We start from the raw sequence: 10792 nt of genomic DNA, 5'->3' as shown, positions 1-10792 counted from the left end.
GACTGTAGGCACGTTTTCATTCATTGAATGATGGAATAAATGTAACCTCTCTGAGCCTCATTTTCATCGTCCATAGGCTGTGGATAATAACATCTCTCAATGGGTGTTGTCAGGATTATATCAGTACAAGGTACAAATCATTCAATTGTCAAATGCTTTCCAAATAATAACTAATAACTTACTATTTCTTTCCCATTTTGTGGATGTGTTCGTCATGTTTCAGGAATCATCTTTCCTAAATTGATTAATCTCCTGTTAAAAGCTTGCATCTGCAAACAACCTAGTTTTCAGAGACAGTTCATACTTCCCTTTGGGGATGCTCCCCAGAGAGTGTGATGGGGAGTACATGAGTGTATTTAGATGGGAAGGGTTCAATGATCAAAATAACGTGTTTTTCTGTTTTATATTTATAAAACGAGTCCTTATTTTTAATTTCTACAGTCACTGTGAGTCAGGTATTAGAGCCTGGGACTCACGTCAAAAGAAAGGAAAAGCCGCAGGGCCCGCGCATTTGGGCCCAGGAACAGCGCAGAGGCGGGAGAGAGACCGACCAATTGGAGCGCAGACTGAGGACTGGTCACGCCCCTTTCCGTCGAGATCCGCCTCTTTTTCCGTACGGCCCTTTAGGAGCAGGGATGTGCAGCTTGCTAGTCCCGCCCCTGACCTTGAGTGACAGGACCGCGGACGGCAACATTTCCAGCCGGACACGAAGTTTGTCGGCCTTTGTCTTGGCTGAGCTGAGGTGTGTGTGTGTGTGTGTGTGTCCCGCGACGGCGAGGGGCTTGGGGAAGCCCTGCCCGGGAAGCTAGGGGTCCGGGTCTGAAAGCGGGCCCACCTCCTTAGCGAGCCCCCAAAGCTTTTAGGAGACGATCGTTTCGCCCCTGAGAGCGGCACTTGGGCGGGCTGGGCGGAGGGAGGCTGTGGAAGAGGAGGCACTCGGAGGCCGGGAAACCCTGTAGGTACCGTAATACCTTAAGAACCTCTTCCTGGCGAGCCAGGCGCTGGCAGTGGGGGTGGGGATGGTGGGCAAGGGGCTTCGGCGGTGGGTGGGCGTGGCCGCCTCGGTTGCTAAGGAACGCGCAGTTCCCGCCCCGCCAGCGTGTCCTGCGCTGGCAGCTGGGTCCTGGAAACCTTAGCCCCACCCACCTCTGAAGCCTTTCACTTGCCTAGGGATTGGCTCCCTTATGCTGTCAGTTAATTCGCGTCCGTTTATTTCACTGTCCAGCTCTCTGGGTCTTCCCTCTCTGATAGTACTCCTCTCCACACTTTTCCCTGCCTCTCTTTTTTAATGAATGAGTATCTGCAGACCAAAACATTTGTAGAGAAGAGCTTCAGGCAGGATGAGGTGCCTTTATTGGTGTTTGTGTGGGGTGGTCTTTTCCTGGTGCTTGGTGAATCCCTGAACCCACACGGTGTTGGTGTCCACGTGGACGGCTAGGAAAAGGGGTTTGGAGATGTGGTTTCTTCTACCTGGAATTCTTTTTCTCGCCGCTATCTGTTTGAGCGCAGTGAGCTTCCCAGGAAGTTGAGGCAATTTATTATTGGACACGCCCCAGTATATGATCTCCTTTTCAGTCCCTACTGTGGAGGGATGATACTAAGCCTATAAAACCCTTTTTTGCTTCATTGGCCCATATTTAATGATTAACTATGAGGTGGTAAGTACAGATAACCATTTCAACTCTCTTCTTTGCTCATATCAGCTGGCACCAAATGATTCAGCAGAACAAACATTCCAGAGAGAAAACACAAAGGAGCTAGGAGTCTGCTTTTACTTCCTTCTGCTAAGTTTACTGTATAAATCTCCAAGAAGGAAGCTTGTACTGCTTCTTAACACTGGGAAGAATCTTGGCGTAGAAGTCAGGAAACTGGCAGGGTTAAGAAATGTTTGTCCTTGGACAATAACCCTCATAACTGTTTTCTCATCTGTAAAGTGGAGCTACTTATGTGCCCTTTGTTCCTAAAAAGTAAGGAGGAATAATTGATTGTGAAAGTATTAATGATCTACACAGATGTAAAGTGTTATTGAGTACACTTTAAGTCTATCCTTTTTTCTATATGATCGGAATTTGTAAACACATGTAAGTATGATCATTCACCTTAAAGTATTTCCAAACTTCCCTGGTGATTTCTTCTTTTATTTTTGGGTTATTTAGAAGTGGGAAGAAACCCGTTCATCTATCTTTTATTGATTTTGTATTAGTTCTGGTTAGGTAGCATGTGAAATGTCTTGCGTGACACTGTTTTTCCCCTTGACATCACAAGGTTTTTTTCAAGAATATACATAGCCTGAAAGGCGTGGGAAACATTACCTTCTAATCTAATGATGAATGACCTTTTTGGTGTCATATACCACTTTTAGAAGTCAAGGAAAGCTGTTGACTCTCCCCGTAGAAAAAAACCACAATTTGAAGCATAAATAGGCCCTGGATTAAGGACACCTGTTTTCAATCAACTTCTTGAGGGCTAAGGGAATTACTCTCCCTCTTTGCCTCACCTTAAAGAGAGACTGAGTAACATATCCAAAGCTACAGAGCTTGGAGAAGAGTTAGGTCTTTTTCCTTTTTTCCACGATGCATCTTACCATGGCTTACCTTAGTTCAGGATCTTCAGCCAATCTTTTTTTTTTTTTAGCGTTTAACAAACAAGAACTACCAATGCTCAATTAATTGTTGCTGCCTTTGAAACCATGTAAGCTGTATTTCATTCCATATGCCCTTTGATCATTCTCTTATAGAATATTCTTATATTTAAGCAGGTGAAAATAGAAATTATTTTCAAATATTTGGGGAAAATGTTAAATCGTATTTTTGAGATAAGCATTAAGTACATAAACTTTCTCTTCTACCAAAGTCCATTTTGGACAAAGAAAAGCTGATTACATTTGGTATATGCCACTAGAATATCATTACCTGACTCTTAGAACTTTTTTCTTAAACTTAAGTGAATGATCTTTTATAGCATTTTAATTTTCCCTGGCTAACAATCACTGTGGTTGATTCCACTGTGGCTCTTTTCCTGATTTCTATATTAAAGTTAAAGGCTGTAAATAGAATTATTTTCTTTGATAAATTTCCTTTATCTGGCTTTATCAATAAAAATAGCCATCAGTAGTAAATATCATTAGATAAGGAAAACATTGAAAAGGGAAAAATATATTGCTTTTGTAATAAACATAAGAGTATATAGGAGCACCTATTGTTTCTTTAGCACACAATTTTATTTGAACTGTTTAGTATTTGGCTATTGCTTTCTTTACTCATTTCATTTCTGGTGGAGGAGCTGGAATAAAGGCATTATTAGAAAGAGCATTAGAAAGAGCATTCTAATAGAATTACAGTTTTTAGGGGCTCAATAAATAACAGCTCTTTCTTTCTCTTGGGCTTTAAACAGTCAGGTAGAGTTTGCAATATTGCTTTGTTACCAAAGAGCTGATTGGGAATAGTGCTTTAGATGGGAGACCAAAAATGAGTACTAGTAATTCTTGTCCCCTTCTACCTCCCCTCCCTTTCTCAGAACCTAGACTTTAGTCCAGCTGGGAGAAAATTTCAGTTTGCAGAACAGATACGCTTACCCAGTATTACTCTGCGTCATCCGGGGTGGAGAGGGAAGTAAGAGAAAGTAAATCTTTAGTGTTTACAGTGTTTGTCTCTACCCATTGGAGTAATGTGGACCAGTGAATTTCAGCTGCTGATCAATTAACTCTCCTGTTAAAAGCTGTGAGTACGGGGTGGGATCTGAAGCCAGGACTGTCAATATGGTGCTCTGGTTTTCTATTCTGGGTGATTCCTCTGGGCCATTTGAAATATGTGGGGGTGTCTTTAAATTTTTACAGTGTCTTTAAAGGAGATGCTACTGGCTTTTGGGACCCTGAAGTTTAGGGATGCTAAATATCGTGTAAATGTAGAGGTCTGCCAACTCTAGAAAGAAATGAAGAATTTCTTTTCCCTGTTCCAATGCCAAAGCATCTCCACTGATAACCACCGCTTCAGTGGAAGTTCCTCCATGTAGACACATAAGGCTAGGCCGGATTTTTCTCATAGTTTTTGTTCATATGTATCTACATACGTATTACATTCATTTAATCTTTTCTTATGTGATAGAAATGTTGTGTCTTTGCAATAATAGAGTGAGAGGGGTATATGTTTTCATGAAGAATGTGCTTGAGTATTATAATACGTTCTCACTACTCACAGTGATTCCATGTAGCACCAGATCTCTCTGGGCAGCAGCAAATGAGATTTTTTTCAGGATGGGAAGTTACACTTTTAAAAAGAACCTCCCAGTTTCTGATTCCATTTTGTCTGTTTCCCAGAGGTCTATTTTCTGTCTCTTCTCCTCTTCTCAATATCTCCTCTCCCCATACATACACACATTTGGAAAACACTGGACTATGAAGAAATGATCTATACAGTCTCTTTTAATGCTAAAATGTTATGGATAAATTCAACATTTGAAATGAATGAAGTGGAACAAAAATATCTCGCAAAACCAAGCAAAAGGAAATCAGAAGATTCAGAGCCATACCTGTGAAAATCTAAGATGAATTTTCAATTAAGGAAGAATATTTGAAGAAATTCTTTGACATCTAATGCATGCAAGAATACATGGCCTCTTTGGAGAGGAGAACTCCCTATAAAAAGAACAGACAATGATTAAGTGATAGTAGGAAGATAGGTAGAACAAAAAGATGACAAAGAAACTGAAAATATGAGAACCATTAGATTTTTATTCCTGCTATAAAAAACTACCACAAATTTAGTGATTTAAAGCGACATAAAATCATTATCCTAGAGTTTATAGTTCAGAAGTCTGACATAGGTCTTCTTGGGTTGAAATCAGTGCAGGGTTGCATTTCTTTCTGGAAGCCCTGGGAGAGAATCTGCTTCCTTGCCTTTTCCAGCTTCTGGAGGCTGCCCACATTCCTTCATTTGACTCCTTCCTCCATCTTCAAAGCCAGCAACATTGTATCTCTCTCACTGTTCTTCTGTAGTCTGACCCCTTCTGACACAGCTAGGAAAAGTTGTCCACTTTTAAAGACCCACATGGATAATCCAGGATGATCTTGCCATTTCCACATTCTTCATTTAATCACATTTACAAAGTTACTTTTACCACGTAAGGTTACATATTCACAGCTTCTGGGAATTAATATTTGAACATCTTTAGGGGGGGCATTATTCTGCTTACCACAGTAACATATTAAAAATTCATATTTGAGGCAGTAAAGAGCAGAATTAATATTACTGTAGAAAACTTAATCAATGTGAAGAATAGACTTGAAAAGTTCTCCTAGCTGAAATATTGAATTCATGAAAAGAAGATGATGTATAGAGGAAAAAGAATGAAATCCACTATGTGACTATTTAGAGTTTCTGAAGAAGAGACTAGAAAATAGATCATTGTTTCTAAAGAAGAGAACAGAGCATTTGAGAAAACTAATAAAGAATTAACAGGAAATTCCACTTTTCTGAGCTGAGAAAAACCTATGAATGCAGAAAGGATTTTTCTTATATAAGACGTGACAACTCAAAGAGACACAATATCAAAAAATTTTCAAATTACAATGATAAAAAATCTTTATTTAGAAAGAGAGAAAAACTAGCATATTACTATCAGGAAATAAAAATTAGGCTGGTCTCAGACTTCTTTTCTGTAGCATTAAATACCAGAAGGCAATAGAGCAACATTTTTAGAATTTTTAGAAGAAACTTCCATGCAGTTTGTATTTCTTGTGTGATGGCAGTAGAAAACCATTCCTAAGAGTGTAAGGCATTCTAAACTACATGCTGTTTGCTTTTGGGAGGGGGAGAACTAAGACGTACAACAATTTATTAGAAGATGTTGCAATATAAAACAAAAGCTATGTTAATATCCAAAAACAAAAGAACTGATGGTATATTTTAAAGTCCTTGAATATGGAGGTGGCTCTAAATAATTATGCTAAACCTAGTTAAAAATTGATTGCAAATGTAAAAAACTGCTTCTATGAGAAGATGTAGAATGTAAAAATTAATTCAATTCAATAACAACACTCGATTTAAGTAAAATTTTTTCATCTTCTGATTTGTTTATGCTAGAGATGAAATCTGGTAATTCACAAGTAAGAACCGGGGCTGGCCCTGTGGCCAGTGGTTACATTCCTGAGCTCGACTGCAGGGGCCCAGGGTTTCACAAGTTCAGATCCTGGGCACAGACATGGCACTGCTCATCAGGCCACGCTGAGGCAGCATCCCACATGCCACACCCAGAGGCACTCACAACCAGAATATACATGAATGTACTTGGGGGTGCTTTGGGGAGAAGGAAAAAAAAAAAGATTGGCAACAGTTGTTAGCTCAGGTGCCAATCTTTTAAAAAAAAAAAAGTAAGAACATATTTAAACACATACCTGAATCATTAATTGGCAAACTATGACCCATGGCCCACTCAAATATGCCTCACTGCCTGTTTTGGAATGACCAATGAACAAAATACTTTTTACATTTTTAAATGGTTGAAAACAATCAAAACAATAATATTTTGTGACATAAAAATTATATGAAATTCAAATTTTATTGTTTATAAATAAAGTTTTATTGGAACACAGCTACATACACTCATTTGTTTACATATGCCTATGGCTGCTTTTGCACTGCAACAGCAGTGCGGAGTAGTTGCAGCAGAGATGCAATGTGATGCTGTCTGTACTGCTTCTCACAGCGCTACAAATCACAGTGACATGGTTACAACTTAATTTTGCCTCTTGACCTGCAAAACCTGAAATATTTATGATCTGGCCCTTGACAGAAAAAGTTTACAACTTCTGACTAAACTGAAAACTTTAGTGTATAAGGCTGAACTTTCTTTTTTCAATTCACTGAACCCACATTTACTTAGTTATTGCCCTTCAATGTTCTACTTACCCCAGTATCTCTTAGGTCTTATATAGACTGGGGTTAAAAACCAAGAATCTATTATTCTTTACATTCAATAATACACATTTTCTCTTTTCCATCTCTGTGCCTTAAATGAAACAAAAATCATGTAAGGATTTTAGAATTGCGTTTCCAAAGACAAAAATTAGTCAGTTAATACTGCAATATTGTAAGAAATGATGAATACTTTACTATTGTATTTCAAAATTCTATGTACTTTTAGAGGTAAGCATGTACAATATTTAATAAACGAGTTATATGTCAATCAGTTAATCAGCAAAGATTTATTTGGCAGCTATAGGTGAATTATACAGAGGAAGTGGCATTGACAGGAGGCCTTGAAGGATGCCTGTGACTTCAAGGTAGATGACGGCTGGGGCTAAGGTAACATCAAGATAAGGAGAAGATTTGTAAAGCCACTACGCTATCAATAGGATCATGTGGTTGGGAAAGGAAGTTCACCGGCTGGAGTTGAAGCAATAAAGAGCCCAGGGTGAGAAGGCTGTTATATGCCATGCAAAGCAATCTTCATCCTGTAGGCAGAGGTTCCATTTTAAGTTTTTAAACAGTAGAGCAACGTTATCAGATTCGTATTTTACAATAAGGATTCTTAAAGTTTTTCAAATATAGCACACTCTAAAATTATTATTATTTTCTTTTTCGAGGAAGATTAGCCCTGAGCCAGCTGCTGCCAATCCTCCTCTTTTTGCTGAGGAAGACTGGCCCTGAGCTAACATCCATGCCCATCTTCCTCTACTTTATATGTGGGATGCCTACCACAGCATGGTTTTTGCCAAGTGGTGCCATGTCCACACCCGGGATCTGAACTGGCAAACCCTGGGCTGCTGAGAAGTGGAACGTGCGAACTTAACCACTGTGCCACTGGGCTGGCCCTAAAATTCTTAAATGCTATGACTATACTTTGAGAGAACAAAAGTTGTCTTGGGGTATACCCACTTATGTCCTATTTATAACAGGTTTTTCCTTGAGGGAAGATGTATAAACAAAACTCTGCTTACCCTAGAAACTTATGTAAGCAGTGTATTAAATAAACTGAAATAATTTTAAATTTTGAAAAGATTAGGGAAGCTATCTATAAGGTAAAAAAGTAATCTGTCTGGCTTCTGGGTCCATAGAACTGCATTAAGACCAAACATAATGTATATGTTTGCACGCTACGCCACTTTTATATATGGCTTACAAAAGCTTTATGAAAACTTGAGATGGTAGAAGTTTAGTTGTGGACCTCTTGAACATATTTAGATTCTCTTCGACATTTAAAAAACAATGTTTAAATTAGTGCTTAGCATTTCTTCTAATAAAATTAACATCTTTGTTTTCAATGCCTGTATGGACTTTGACTAAAACCATATCTCATTTTAAACCTTGGTTTAGATATACAGTGAAAATAATTTTCCAGATAATATTGTCTCACATTTATATAGACCTTTATATTCAACACATTATTTTCATAAAAATGATCTCCTTTCATCCTTAAAATAATCTCTGTGATAAATTTAAAAGGATTCTTTTCTCCATTTTACAGATGTCAAGTCTATAGCTCGGCTGGGCCATCTGAACACACTCTTACCTGTAGAGGAAAGAGAGCAAGCTCTGTGATTGGATAGATTTGAGTTCAAATCACTGCCCTTTTTCCTTGTTGATTGTGCATACTTGAAAAAGTCACTTAATTATTAGGAAACTCAGTTTTCCCAGTTGGGGTTAGTTGTAGATGGGACATATTACCTTTCTATAATCTAAAAACTTCCAAGACATATCTTGGCCCAAACATTATGGGTAAAGACTGTAGACCTATATTATTTTGACTCTTTTATTTTAATAATGGCTTTATTGAGATATAATTCACAACTTTAAAAGTTATTACCTTAAAGAGTACAATTCGGTGGTTTTTAGCATATTCACAGTTGTGCAATCATTACCACTATTTACTTTTAGAATATTTGTATAATCTCAGAAAGAAACTCTGCATCCATTATCAGTTACTCCCTATCTCTTCTGCTCCCACCTTCAGCCTTAAGCAACCACTAATCCATTTTCTATCTCTCTAGATTTTCCCATCATGGACATTTCACATAAAAGAAACAGTATTAATTGAATTTTTGTGACTGGCTTCTTTCACTTAGCATAATGTTTTCAATGTTCATCCATGTTGTAATGTGTATCAATATAAATTCCTTTTTATGGCTAAATAATAGTCAATTGTATGGATATACTACATTTTGTTAGTCTATTATTATGGATTATTTCCACTTTTTGGCTCTAAGAATACTTCTGTTATGAAGATTTGAGTACAAGTTTTTTGTGGACATGTGTTTCCATTTCTCTTGGGTATATACCTATGAGTGGAAACAAACCCGGGCTGCTGAGGTGGAGCGCACCGAAATTTAACCACTAGGCCATCAGGGCTGGTGCTGCAACACCGTTTTTTGAAAGATACTATGCTTTCATATTATGATGCTTGACCTGGATGATTATCCCTATTTAAAAATAGCCTATTTTAAAAATCGGTATTTTTAATCATGTGATTAGAATTAATAAAACTGTGTTCTCAGATACTTGGGGTTAAGTTTTGAGTTCGTGTTATTATTATTAGTTAGTGTTTGGAACCATTTAAATCTGATACTCTTGTCTATATAAGAGCAATTGCAGTGTAAAACTAGAGTTAAATTTAGTACTTGACACATAATATATATTCAGTAAATATTCATTGAACAAAAATGAATAAATCATACCATTATTTGATTGTTTTCCTTGTTGCTTTTTTAATGGGCATTTAATTTAGAAGGTAACGTATACTTAAAAGTTTATGGTTGAATAAATGCAGTTATTCTTATGGGTCATCTCTGTACAAATTGCAATAACAGAAAATAAATTCAAATCCACCTGTTTACATTCACATTCAATTCTAAAAAGCATCTCTCACTACTTTTCAGATAATTGCTATAGAATGAAGCATTCTTAAAGTGTGATCTGTGAAAATAATGTTACTATTTATTACAGTAGAAAGAGGGTCTTAAATAAATTTGGGACACATTGGGTCAAGTAAAGTAAAATGGACTTCTCTATTAAAGGACTTCTCAGAGCCCTTTTGTTTTGTTTTTTTGGTGAGGAAGATTGTCCCTGAGCTAACATCTGTGCCAGTCTTCCTCTATTTTGTATGTGGGATGCTGCCACAGCATGGCTTGATGAGCGGTGTGTAGGTCTGTGCCCAGGATCCAACCCACAAACCCCAGACTGCAGAAATGGAGCACGTGAACTTAACCACTACACCACTAGGCCAGCGCCTTTATGAAAGTGTGCCTTGTGGAAAAGGGGCATAGTATGCAACATTTTCCAAGTATATTTGGCCATAGAAACTTAGTTTGATTGAACATAATGACAGAGTTAGCAAACCAAGAAATACCTTTTAGAAAATGCTGCTGTGGTAATTTTATTTTGTGGACAATGAGGGAACTGGAGATCATCCATTTAATATTTGAATATACTCTATTTTGAATTTCAGTAAGAAAAAGCAGCCAAGAATATTATTATTGGTATCTGGAGTTGAATTTGCCAGGAATGTGAGCAACCGCTTCCTCGGTAAAGATCTTGCTTTTGGAAACATCTTACCCCTTGGCAGCTCTTCAGAGTTCAGACTTGGCAGCATCAAGAACACAATACAAGGTGTGTTTATTTGATTTAACATTTGGCAAAAGGTGTTTTGACTTCTGATTTGTTTTCTTTTGCTTCGTTTTTCTTGTTTTGGTTTGTTTGCTTTTGGCAATGAACTTGCATTCAGAATGTAGTTTTTTCTTATGCAAGGCAGTATTACAATGGGAAAATTTTTTTGCTTGTATTTATTTTGTGGTATTTGG

The 10792-nt window shown here is 37.6% G+C and overlaps 1 protein-coding gene across 19 annotated transcripts in view; it reads left to right on the top strand.

Annotated features, from left to right (window-relative positions):
- The first annotated feature begins 441 nt into the window (after nt 1-441).
- Nucleotides 442-10792, top strand: part of TRIQK (triple QxxK/R motif containing) — an 84452-nt gene continuing 74101 nt past the window's right edge. For 6 of the 19 annotated variants that reach the window (XM_070630642.1, XM_070630636.1, XM_070630644.1 and 3 more), the window contains exons 1-2: nt 604-742; nt 10441-10601. The gene's annotated coding sequence lies outside the window, so the exon portion shown is untranslated. Of the gene's footprint in view, nt 743-1192; nt 1346-2634; nt 2692-3516; nt 3720-7212; nt 7411-10440; nt 10602-10792 lie in introns of those variants that run through there. The other 13 variants (XM_070630640.1, XM_070630637.1, XM_070630632.1 and 10 more) reach the window with 8 other exon arrangements.

This window comes from Equus przewalskii, chromosome 8 (genome assembly GCF_037783145.1).
Source record: "Equus przewalskii isolate Varuska chromosome 8, EquPr2, whole genome shotgun sequence".
Taxonomy (NCBI): Eukaryota; Metazoa; Chordata; class Mammalia; order Perissodactyla; family Equidae; genus Equus; species Equus przewalskii.
The sequence above is the reverse complement of the archived record's forward strand: the minus strand, read 5'-3'. Positions and strand labels throughout refer to the sequence as shown.